We start from the raw sequence: 12466 nt of genomic DNA on the forward strand, positions 1-12466 counted from the left end.
TCTTCTGTGATGTGTGCATGTAAATAAGTTCAGGTCGCTTAAATGTGACAACTTAGCCACATGTTTTAGGAATAAATAAAAAAAAAAGGACAGAAATGCAGGCACAGATCATTCTGTGCAGAAATGACTTCATCCAGAACTGAGAGGATGGGCAGTAAATCATCAGCTATGTTTTAAAGTTAATTAATGTATTCTAGTAAAACTCTGACAGGTAGATTCACCTGACTGTGTAGGGTTTTTTTGTTAGTTTGTTTTAAGAGCAAAAGTGAGTGTATTGGTATATGGGGATTTATTTAGTTTAAACTTCAAAATTAGCAGAAGGCGTTGAATGGAAATAGTTTTCCATGAGCAAGCATGATTGCATATCACATGTGCAATTTTGAAAATATCTTTCTTTTAATAATTAAGCACATGGAATGGATTTAAGTAAACCTCAGTTTCCCTGTAGAGAATGGAAATTTTACCTGGCTATGCCTCTGTAGATGTGCCTGTTCTCAGGAAAACAAAATCACTCTTAACTGGAAGCGGTACGTGTCATTGCACCTTTCATTTCTGTGCCCTGGTCACCCCCACAGAAGTTGACATGAAGGGTGAGATGTGCTCAGCCATGTCCCTTACTCAGGGAAGGAAAACAGAAGCCCTTAGCTGGCTGCTGTTAGTCTCACAGGCTGTGCCAATTACTTCATTGTGTCATATGGCCCACTGACAAGATATACAGAAAAAAATTTACTCGGTTTTACAGTAAGTAAAACGCTAGGGTTGCCTATCTTGCTACTTCTGGATGGGCAACCCTAGGAAAATGGCACAAGTCAAGTTTATAGTTAAGTGAACTTTGTATGAAAAAGTACCATTTTGTTTTGTATTATTTGGTTTTGTTTTGTTTTCATGAGAAAAATGACTTTTTGCTGCAGGATATGCTATTTCTTCTATAGTCAGGCTGAATTTTAGCAAGTTTTTTCCAGTCTTCTGGTCTTTGTGAAGTATTCTATGAAATCTTTGTGGGCTGTGACAATAGAGAATGAGATGAAATACTGGCTTGCTTTCCTGTCAGTGGCCTTCCATAGGAGGCAACTTGGATGAACAGAAATTTTCATGTGATCTGGGATATCAACCAAAATCCTGATCACATGCCTCTGAGTTTGGTGAAAAGGAGCAGGAAAGTGAAGAAACATCAGCTTTTTTTGCATGCACGCATCCAAAATAAGTCATAATATTTGTTTGCTAAGCATTGAGTAATTTGCAGTATGCTCTTGCAATTGTATGACAGAGAACTTTTTATAATTGTGCTTATGGGATTTACGAAGTTTTTAGTAACCGAAGTATTTCATTTACTCCTCCTGCTTAGGAGCCAGAAGTCCTAGTGAGGTGGAGGAGGCCAGGGATGTCATAAGGGCAGTCTGAATGTAGAAAGTGGGTTACAAGCTTCTTGTAACACAGTGTGCTATTGCTGTTTGCACTGATCTCATTAGTTCACAAAGATTTCATGTTTACATATCCTGATTTTACTCTCTCCCTGACCAACTCCCTGTACCTTATGTTTCCTGTGTGTTCGTTTCAGTGCTGCTCACGCAGAGAGAACAAACAATTCAATCAGGCTGTGGAGTTTGCAGAACAGACTGTGCACGCCTAACGCTCATGCTGCCAGCAGTCAGGTCCTGAAAAAGTGAACTGCCTTCCCACTTGTGTTTGTTTTTAAATGGCAAGTCACTCGTCCTGGGATACAAAGTCATTCTCCCATCTCTGCTGCTCTAAGTGTTTAGTTTTTCATGGCTTTCAAAGGGAATGTTTAGTTTGAGTCATAGGGGCTCTATATGTTGGCTCGTTAACTCTGTAGCTCAAATACCATGTTTAGGTGCATGATCTTCTAGTTGTTGCCCACAGGTTTCTAAATGAAAGCCCACATTCTGAGTTAAACTGCTCTGAAAAAATGAAAGTTCTGAAGAAAACAACCTCTTGTCAATTTAGTACTTTACTTTAGCCAGTGGGAAAATAAAGGGAAGTCAAACAACTACCAGCGTAAATATTCAGTGGGTTTAACAAAAGCTGCTTTTATAACAAATAAATCTACTCTGTTCATGATGATGCATGTATTCTGGCGTCTTTTCACCCCGTCACTACTCTGGATTTTGTACTTAGGTGATCGTTTCACAAAGACCAAGCAACTTGGTGAATCCATGTGTTGGTAAATTCTGCGGCTGAATTTTTGTTGTGTATTCAGAAATCTCCTGTTGTCTGTTAACGTGTGGTATGGTGTATTACTGTCAGAATACAACGGGTTTCAACAGAAGTTGGCACTTGCTGTTAGTTACACTACATACTTAGAAGCTTTTGTCATTTTTTCAGGTTTGCTTTTAAGCTGTTGTTTACCTGCATTTTGTTTAAATCTGACTGGAATTTGAACTGTCTGCGGATTGACAAAATAGAAGAATTGAAATGTTGCTAAACAGACACTTGTGCACTATATTCATATCTTAGCATTTAAAAATGCCAGGAGCATCCATTTCTCTTGCCTAAACTGGAAAAACAGACAAATCTTTTAGAAGCTTTGGCAAACTTCAAAGAAACTTCTGAACATTTCATGCATTTAGCTGAGGTGAAACCCAAATTTCAGATACTTTGTGATTTCCTTGCTAAATGAATGACATTAAAGCCAGTGCCCCAGAGAGATGCGAAGCTGAGTTATTGAGCACATTGAACTGTTGGGCCTGGGCAATGGGGATGTCTCTGGAGCGGCCCGGAGCAGAGGCTTCAGGAAGCAAGCTGTTGTCATGGCTTCTAGTCCTCCCTAATGTTCAGTTCACAATAGCAGAAGGATTAAGTGTTTCAAGGAAGGGATTGAAACTGTGAGTTGGTCATGAGATGGTGAAAGGGGGTTCAGAACAATCTGTGTTGGCTGCTTTCCAGCAGGGGATATACATAATAGCAAATGATGTCATGGAGTGGAGAATGCAAAAACATTCTTCAGCGGCAAAAAATAGGGGGTTACTGAAAAACAGAGAGAGAGGTGTTGTGAAAATATGATGTGTGTGTGTATGCACGTGCACGCAGGTTAATAATATATGTTTCTGGCTTCCCAGTTTCCAGGAAGGTGGCAAGGGGCAATAATATGTTTATACAATCAGTGACTGTGGCAGCTGTATGGAGCAGGCAGAAATGGATGAAATGTGTTTAGCCTCTGCTTCCTTCAAGCTTTTCATTAGAGTATTGTAGATTACTGCAACAAAAACGTAATTCAGTTAAAATACTGACATTAAATAAAGCCAGATGTACTTAAGTAGCAAAATATCCAGAAGAAATGACTTAACATACAAGCTATGTGTGGATTAATGCAACTCCCTGTTCCTCCCCCTGTCTAATATCTCTGTTCTCCTCTCAGAGAAACCCCAAATCAAAACACAGCAGACAACAGAGGAGGGAAGAAAAAAAAAAAAAACACACACAAAAACCACCCAAGCCATAAAACCTAAGACTTGCAGCCAAGCCAATCACTGTAAGGCAATTTGCTAATGGTTTTGGCAGAAATGATCCCGTTCAGCTTGTCTTCCTGCCATGCTAGCAAGCTAGCATTTATCCATATGTGAAATGTTTTATTTCCCCTAACAATATTTGAATGTTTTCTTCTTTTCTCTGAAATCTGATGAATGATCCTAATTTCACTGTTGTAGTAGAGAAAGGTTAGTTTAAAAGCAGTGTGCTGTTTATAGTTGATTTTGTGAAATCTATTGTTATCTCAGGTCTTAAGAATGCAACTTGGAAGCAATTTGGATTCTTTCCAAGCTCTCAGAACATATTTCACATATCGCATCATATGTTTTTACTAGTTATATGAAACTCGGTGAGAAAAAATTAATCAGAATAGTAAATATGAAAATGTCATGGCCAATAATGGCCATGATAAGGGAAACCTCACCACATTACCCTTCTGGATCTTTCTGTTGTAGAAAAGAAGAGAAATTGCAGAAATTATGGTAATTTTTACTGTTTTGTGTTTATACACAGGTGTGTCACAATTCGTCTTGCAAAAAATTGTTTAAATTGCATTTGGGTGGTAGAGAATGTGACCTCCATTGTAACTCATTAGACCTGCAGAGAACTTCATGTACATTTAATATCCGGAGCTTGACATGATGGCTCCCAGATGCTTACAAGACAAAAATCTTCAGATGATGATAGGAAAAAAAAGAATGGAACACAAAAAATAAGTTTTGTTTTGAATTTATTTTATTTTATTGAGATTTTAAACCCTTAATTCATTTCAATTAGTTTGATTACATGTCAAGAAAGAGTTTGTTGTAAAGTTCTCATATATCCCAAGAGCCTCCAACACGTACACTAGGCTGTTTTTAAAGGGGTTGAAATTCAAATTTATTTGTGAAAATCTAATTGGTCTCATTTTTTTGTTGAGAGAAGTAAATGTTTCTTTTGTACATAGGCGTTATGGTAAGTTCATTTATTTTTCTTATTCTTGTACCTAATTGGCTTTTCTTAGGTTAATCAGAAGGGGTAAAAAAAAAAAATAAGTGGGCTCTTTTTCTGCAAATTTTTTTTTCTTCTGCAGTTTTTTTTTCCCTTTTCAGTCAGAGTCTACTGCTTGTTTCCAGCTTCTGTGTACTGATAATAGCTGTATAACTACCACTGTAAGATGATACATTTCTATTAGCAGACATTAAATAAATTGATATAGTTACTCAGAGGTCATATTTTATTAAACTTGTTACAGGAGGTACCCGCTGTGTACAAAGAATAAAGTAATATAAGGAAACTGCTTTAATGCTGTATCAGAAGGGAGGAGAATACTACACTGACTCAGAAAGAGTCACTGAAATAAGCACATTCATACCATTCGGTTAGTCTCTACTCACTCATTTCTTCATTGTCATCCACTCAGACTGCACTTCTCCCCAGTCTCTTTGCCCTTCATGTGCTTTTTCACTTGAGAAAAAGAAAACTTTTTGAATAACGAGAACTTCTGGTGTAAGGCTCCTGCTGGCAAAAATAAATAAATAAGCAAGTCTCAGCTGGGCTCCTGTATGCTCTTGAGGACTCTGGTGTTAGCAACTGGGTTGTTGCAGGTATAGCTTTCCTCTATAAATTCATTTACAGCTACTAATTAAGAAGAGAAATATTTAACGTGGCTGTGTGTGCAGCAAGGCAAGGGGAAGGGGATTGCAAATATCAGAACTCATTATTTAAACAAAATAACTAGGAAAGCAGTAGTGACTGATTTAAATGTTGTGATCCCTGCTGTGTCTCATTTCCTAAAATGGGGATATTCTGTCTGCTGCAACATCTGTTTTTTCTATTTTCTTTGCTCAGTGCAGAGATCCTATAACTGCTTTACATTTCTGTCAGGTATTGCCAGGTATTGTTTAAATTTTCACCTTGGTTATTGTTTAGAACCAGCAATGTTATTATTTTTGTATTCACTTGAATGAGGAAATCCAAACCTCTAATTTACTCTATAGCATCTCCCTGGCATTTGGATTTGAAGTTCAATGTGATGGAGGAGGTCAACTTCAAAGCATTTCTTGAATTTTATGACTTTCTAGTTAGCATTAGGAAAATAAGAGTAAAGGTAGTCAGAAGCAAGAGTGCTTTGTCATCCCCTACCACCACCATGACAAAGGAGAGGCAAAACCTTTAATTAAGTGTTAAAATGTTATCTTTCATTTCCATAACTCGTGGGTTTTATGTTCAAGTTGCTGCTACTGAGCTGCACTGCAAGTTTCAGGCACGTGCAGGTAGAAGAAAGGAAGTTTGTTTTGTAGATGCCTCTGCCAGATCCATCAACTCAGAAGGAAAAAGGAATTTTGGGGCAAGTTTCCCTCCACACTGCTCTCTGGAGCTGTATTTTTCCTCCTTTTTTGCATCTGGTAATTTCTGTTCACAGATCTTCTCCTTGCTCATCTGCTGTTCTGCTGCAGAATCCCTCTTTCCTCCCTTTCTGTCCAGTTTTGGAGTCTTCACACTCACTGCTCACTTTCACAAGGGACAGTAGAAAAGAGCAGTGAGTGTTATAAAAATGGTAGTGGAACTGGAAAGGGAGGGATGTTATGGAGAAAGAAGGTAATACCAGGCCAGTATCTTGCATCTCAGCTCAATGCTTTCTTCATGTTCTCATGTTCTTCATGTTCTTCGTGTTCTTCAAATTTTAAAACAGATGGTAAATAGCAATGAACTGTTTGTTTGTTTGTTTGTTTTAATCTTCCCAATGGAATTTTACTGCCTACTGAAACCATTCTCTGTTTCAAGGGCCTAAGACAATAGAGATCCAGTTTGACCACAGCATCACTGTGTTTTGTTTATTTTATTTTTTTTCCCCAGCATTAATCTTTGATAGATATGTAGCGCCAGATTTCTGTCACTACCTCTGACACTTCCTGATCATATTCTAGGTAGGACCTGGCCTTCTGTAGCAGAGTTCCTATTTGGTTCAAGTAATGAAATCTAATAAAAACTTACTTAAAAAATAAATGCAAAGAAAAGTTTTGAAAAAGATCAGAAATTTAAAGAAATAATCTCTCAAAGACATGGACATCTTATTCTCCTTTCATATTAAACCAAAGTTATGAGAATGGAAGATTAATTCAGTCCTGCTGTGTTTTGAGCTTGACATTTTCCATGTTGTCCCATGAAGATTATAGGTGCTTTTATCTGTATTTAACAAACAAATAATAAATTATTGTTCTGGTTGGACAATCCTATTTTATAGTCCTTTGCCATTGCCTAAATAAGAGATGAGTGAAAGGCAAAGGAGAAACTTTGGCTTCTAGTTGGTGTTTACCTATTTTATTTCGTGGGACTGAGGTTGTGTGTGCCATTCTGTCCTTGCTATTATTCAGCTTTTGGCGTGATGCATGTTTAAAATCATAGATATTGCAGTTTCAGTGTACATAAAGCTAGTTTCTCACTTGGAGTCAAATGGAAAAGCTAGTTTTACTGATGCTTGAACACAGAGTAACAAATTAAGATAATGCGCCCATTAGTGAGCTGAAATTATCTTACTGGTTTGGAAGAGCAAGGACCAGCTTCTTAGAGGCACTGCTTTTTCCTGAAGAGAAGCCTACAATCCTGATTTTGGTTTCGACAGTTACTGAAGTTCTCTGTATTTTTTCCTCACAGCTTTGCAGGTGACTAATTGTAATATTATGACGATTTGACAAATACACTTAAGAAAATAAACTAATTATTTGCATGTTATGATTAACATTGAATTTACAAGAATGAATTACTGTCCCAGATACTTAAGTTAGGCTGTTTACTTCAGCATTTTTGAAAAGAAGACAGAATTTGATTCTGTTTACTAGCCAGGGAGCAGGTGCCTCACTTTTTTCAGCTATTTACATACAGGGAAAAAAATAATAATAATGGATGTGAGGATTAACAACAATAATAAATAAATAAATGGAGCACCATTTGTGGAGGTTTCTTCTTCCCTGTAACTGTAGAGTGTGCTGGATGCTAACTACATTTTTTTAAAGCACTGTTCTCTTTAAACCCTGAAAGAGACCCATCTCTATCTTTTCTGCTCTTTTAAGGCAAAAGAACAATCACCTGATATGTTTTTCTCACCGTAGTTTCTAATCTACATGATTTTAACTTTTTTAAAGCACTGTAGTCCTGTGTTGATCTCCACTGCCAAAGATCTGTCTTCATCTCTTCTTATGAGGCAGCGGTAACACAGCTTTCTTTTTCATCTTTGGGTATTCCAGATTTTTATTGTTTGTATATTCTTGTACAGGATTTTCAATAAACAGTAGGTATGTGGTTTTTGTTTGTTTGATGTTTGTTTTAACCTAATTTGTAGCTTTTTAAAAAACAAACAAAAAAACCAAAACAAACAAACAAAAAAACAGGCAGGCCTGTAGCAGGCAGGCCTGTCCTATCCCCGTGTCCTGTCAGTGGTAACTCATACCACATACTAGGTATGCAGAGCAACGTTAGAAATCACCGCAAGGCCAGCTAAGTGCTTTTTACTGGAAGTGTCAGAAAAAGAATAAGGTATACAAGAACCTTGAACATGAAGGATTAATGAAAAAGAAAAACTTCTCCTGAAAAGTAACAGATGATGATGATGATCATGCAGTGCTAGCTAGCCCCACACATTCATTGAGAAAATTAAAAACAGCCTGCAAAGGGTTAATGTAGCCTGTATCAGAAATCTGCATTACTTCATCCTGAATATGCTATATTTTAAAGCTGCTAACTAAATCTCAGGTGAATCCAGGAAGAGTCATTAATCCTGCTGCATGCTGGGATGGGAGCGGTAGGCCACAGAGCCTGATGTGCCAGTTGTGGTGAGCTCTCTGAGGCAGAGAAAGGCCTAACGGCAGGCATTGCAAATGATGAGGAAGCTCGCCAAGACTTGTCTGCAACATCTGTGTCTTAAGTTTGAATCTAAATCCTTCAGCAACACTGAAGGTTGTCTGTATTTGCCATATAATGGTAATGCACAAGATATCACTCTTGAAATAACTCCTAAGGGGACGAGCAAAAGGAAAGTGTCTGCATGGAAGCATTGCTCAGGTATGTGGTTGTGGCGTGGCACATTCTACACCTCTGCTAGCCTTTAAAAATTATACCTAGGCCTGTAGAAAGATATGTTCCACTTTGTGATTTAGTTTGTTTTCTTCATCATAGCTTACAGAATGTAAATGCAAATGCTCACTACAAGCAGCTTTAAACCACAGTGGCCTCTCTGTCAGGCATCTGTTAGTTTACTTTGTAACGGAAATTGAAGAGAGTCTCTTAAATAGTTACTTCATGTTGCTGTTAAAAGATCCTTCTGTCAGCTGAGTTGGCCGGAAGATCACTGACAGAAAAAGTACTAGTATTTAGACTAGATATGTTGAGAGACATTGCAGATGGGTCTAAGAGACTTTATAGGGAACCAAAGGAAAAGGTGTAAGTTATGATGATGCAGATTCAACCTGAATCTGGCTCAGCATATTACTGATGCATTAGGCTCTCTAAATTATTTTACAAAATTCTTTGAACTGAGTACGACGAAACTGCTTTTTATTGTCATTGAATTAACACTCAGAAGTACCCTGCAACGTGAAATCAAACACTCTCTGGGTAGATCACTCTGGAAGTTAACCTATTGGTCACTGTGTACCATATATACACACTAAGCAACACAGTTTCAGATGACAATGAATATGCAGAGTAAATAAAGATGAAAGACTATTTTAAAATTGCTGTAGGGTAGTAGTATGTACAGTACTAAAATACAAACATTGTGCTTTTCACACGTTTAAAACTGCTGGTATTTTTTAGTTAGCAGCAGAAGTACAACCAGGCCTACACACTTTCTCTCTGCCTTGTTGCTGCCAACTATGATATCAGATTTGCTCCCTGCAATTTAATTCAGAGGACAGGGAGTCGTGTTTACCACTTTTTGTATCACAGTTACTTGCTTTATATGCTTTATAAGTATGGATACAATTAAGTGAACTTGAAGAGATCTGTCATGCCTTTCAAGCTGGATTTGAGTTCTCAGAATGTACTAATATTCCTTCAGTTTAATATTTTAAATTTTCTATACTGTATGTAACTGATGAAGAATTTTAGAATTAAATCTTGCCTAGTGCAGGAATACAGATGTATACTTGCAATGACATTCAAATGTTTTAAGGTCTTCTATATATCACTCTTTTTTTTAGGATTCTTATTATATTGTGGGCCTTATTCTCCTATTGCATGGGAAAACAACTAATCCTGGGTCAAAGTGGATCAAACAGTTATAAAAATGTTTATCATATGTTGATTGTCTTAAAAAAAATCATAAAAGCAAAACATATTGTGCTCATCTCTTGCAAAAAGAGATGCTGAATTTAAACTTTGAGTGAAGTGTTAAGGCTAGCACTACGTGGCAGAAGTAGGCAGGAACACTGTGCTATACCTGAAAAACCACCACATCTGATTTCTATTTCTCTTCCTTTATTAGGCTCCCAAAGTTTGCCTACCTCTTTCTTCTTGGGAAGTTGTGCTATCACCTTTTCTCCTCTCGTTGTTCCTTTTCTTGTATTCCAGATGCAAAACATCCAGGACTTAGTTCAGCGAAAAGAAGTGATTACCTTTAGATTTTCCCTGTCTGAAATGGCAAAAATGTGTCAGGAGAAATGAGGAGGAGCAGCAGCATGGGGCTGATAGAGAATAGCAGTAGGAAGGTTTAATTTATTTCAATAGTTGGGCCTGAGCACAGTGACAGGTTATGCATTCTTGAGGCATCTAGTTCCCAAGAAGCTGGCTGAGAACTTCTTGTGCTTTTCTGAAAGAGAGAGAGAGAGAGAGAGAGAGAGAGTCATAAGATACATCACAATGAATTTATAGGGTACATGCACCTTGTTTTGTATTATCATCCTTTCATTTTAAATGAGACTGTAATTTAAAGTGAAAATACTCTCATATGTTTAAGAAATCTTTGGGAATTTCCAGTGATGCAAAGCATACATAACATCTCCTAAAAAATCTCATCATGCTTTGGCCAGGGCTGTAGGGTTACTACTCACTGAGTAACAAAATGTTAATTACATGGCAAGTTTCAAATAAAGTTAAATCCATATGACATGCATTTTCATGGAATAACAAGAAAGAATGTTCGCTCATCTGTAGATTTAATTTTGAAGTTTTATTGCTTGTACATAGAAGCCAGGCAATTGACTTAATTTGAAGTTTGAGTAGACTTTATATTTCCAGTAAATACCAATTTGTAATAAATAAGAACGTGGATAATTTGAGAGTGATGGTAGTGGTGAGGAAGACACAGCATGTTGCTTTTGAGGTTTTCCGAAATAGGCATGTAGGATTGGCCTGTGAAAATTTCCACAAAACAAATTGTAAGGGTAGGGGGTATAGATTTTTTGTGTTAACCCTTAGTGACCTGAGGAGCTAATGAATCAGTTGGAAGGGATCAAAATATGTTAGTTTTCCAGCAAACATGCAGAGTGTTTACAATTTCAGTATCACTGAGAAATACCTATCTACAGTGCCCCTGAGTACAATCTGGTTTGCACATTGTTGCTTAGTCAGATGGAAGTCACTTCTTTAAGTCAGAATTCTGTTGCTGCAGCTGATTACTTCTAAAGCACTAAGAAAGCTTAATTACCTTATTCACATAAAGGCTAATCTAAACTTTCTTGTAATCCAGGCAATCCAGAGTGCTCTTCTCTAAGTGCGTATAGCTCTGACATGTCTATATTATAATGTTTTTTACATCTGTATGGCACTTCAGAATCTGTTCATCATACCAGGATTGAGACTCATGACCTGAGTTTACATTATATTTTCGCATTGAGTTCATGTTTCATCTGAGTTTGAGCTTCTCTGGGTTTCATAATCTGGATTTGCTGATGGTGGTACAAATGCATCTATTAGCATCATGATTTTATGAACTTTATATGACTTAATATGACAATTATCTTTATCTGACTGTCTATAGGCTGCTTTATACATGTCTTCCCTCAGCTTTCTGTATGTGAATGATTTCCGTTTACATAGTTTATTCAGACATTGAAACGTTACTGTGTATTAGAAATACTGCCAGGTAATTGATTTATCTGGAAAATATTATCTCATTATAGTACTGATTCATGGTGATATTTTTTCAATTACTTTTAAAATTGTATGGGATCATAAAGAGTTTAAGTGCTTAAGAGTCTGTGCCACCTATTACTTTCAACAGTAAAGAAGAAAAGAAAATAAAAGAGTTGTTAATCAAATGCCACACTGTAATTGATATGTCACATTTTGCAAGAGCAATTGTTTCTGTTATAGTGGTAACAATTGCAGACAAACAGTCCCAGACAATATCCAAGCCTACTGGAAACCTGAACTGTCAACTATTCCTGATAAATTCAATGTGTTTGAATAGTGTAGTTATTTCTGCGTGGTCTGGAAACTGTGACAAGATGTCATTATTTGCTGTTAATTTCGTATCAAGTGAATCAGTTCTGCTCTACAGTAACTCAGACCAAATAGTTCAGATGTGAGGTGGGTAAAGTCAGTCTGGGGCATGTTCAATCTGCCCCCAAAGCCAGGCACTTATTTCTCAGGCACTTACCAAACGGTACAGATCAGGTACCATGAAGCTTATTTAAGCAAACACAATTGAGGCACCTGATAAACTAACCCCTGTAAATCCTGACTTCTTCAGAGAAATTGCTTAAGCAAATACACATGCCTTATTTGGTGAATACCTATAACATGCATATACTTCAAGATGAAAGAAAGGATTCTTTGATCAAATACACAGGACTGCCCGCTTGCCATCTGGAGGAAAGTCAGACTCATGTTTGCTTTAGTGCTAACAGGTATAAATCTGTGCACTTTGATGCAGTTGTGGTTTTTCATACCGAAGCATGCCGGGAAGGTACCTTGATCTCATGAAGCTGAGTAATATTAGGGTTCTGTAAAGAGTACAGGGCAGTTAAGATAAGGTAGGAACAAGTCCCTAAATTGGGGG

The 12466-nt window shown here is 37.2% G+C and overlaps 1 long non-coding RNA gene across 1 annotated transcript in view; it reads left to right on the forward strand.

Moving 5' to 3' along the window:
• The first annotated feature begins 8353 nt into the window (after positions 1 to 8353).
• LOC121073177 overlaps positions 8354 to 12466 on the forward strand; it is a 53044-nt gene continuing 48931 nt past the window's right edge. Inside the window, exon 1 of the long non-coding RNA XR_005821539.1 lies at positions 8354 to 8526. This is a non-coding gene — a long non-coding RNA (uncharacterized LOC121073177). The remainder of the gene's footprint in view (positions 8527 to 12466) is intronic.

This window comes from Cygnus olor, chromosome 7 (genome assembly GCF_009769625.2).
Source record: "Cygnus olor isolate bCygOlo1 chromosome 7, bCygOlo1.pri.v2, whole genome shotgun sequence".
Classification (NCBI taxonomy): domain Eukaryota; kingdom Metazoa; phylum Chordata; class Aves; order Anseriformes; family Anatidae; genus Cygnus; species Cygnus olor.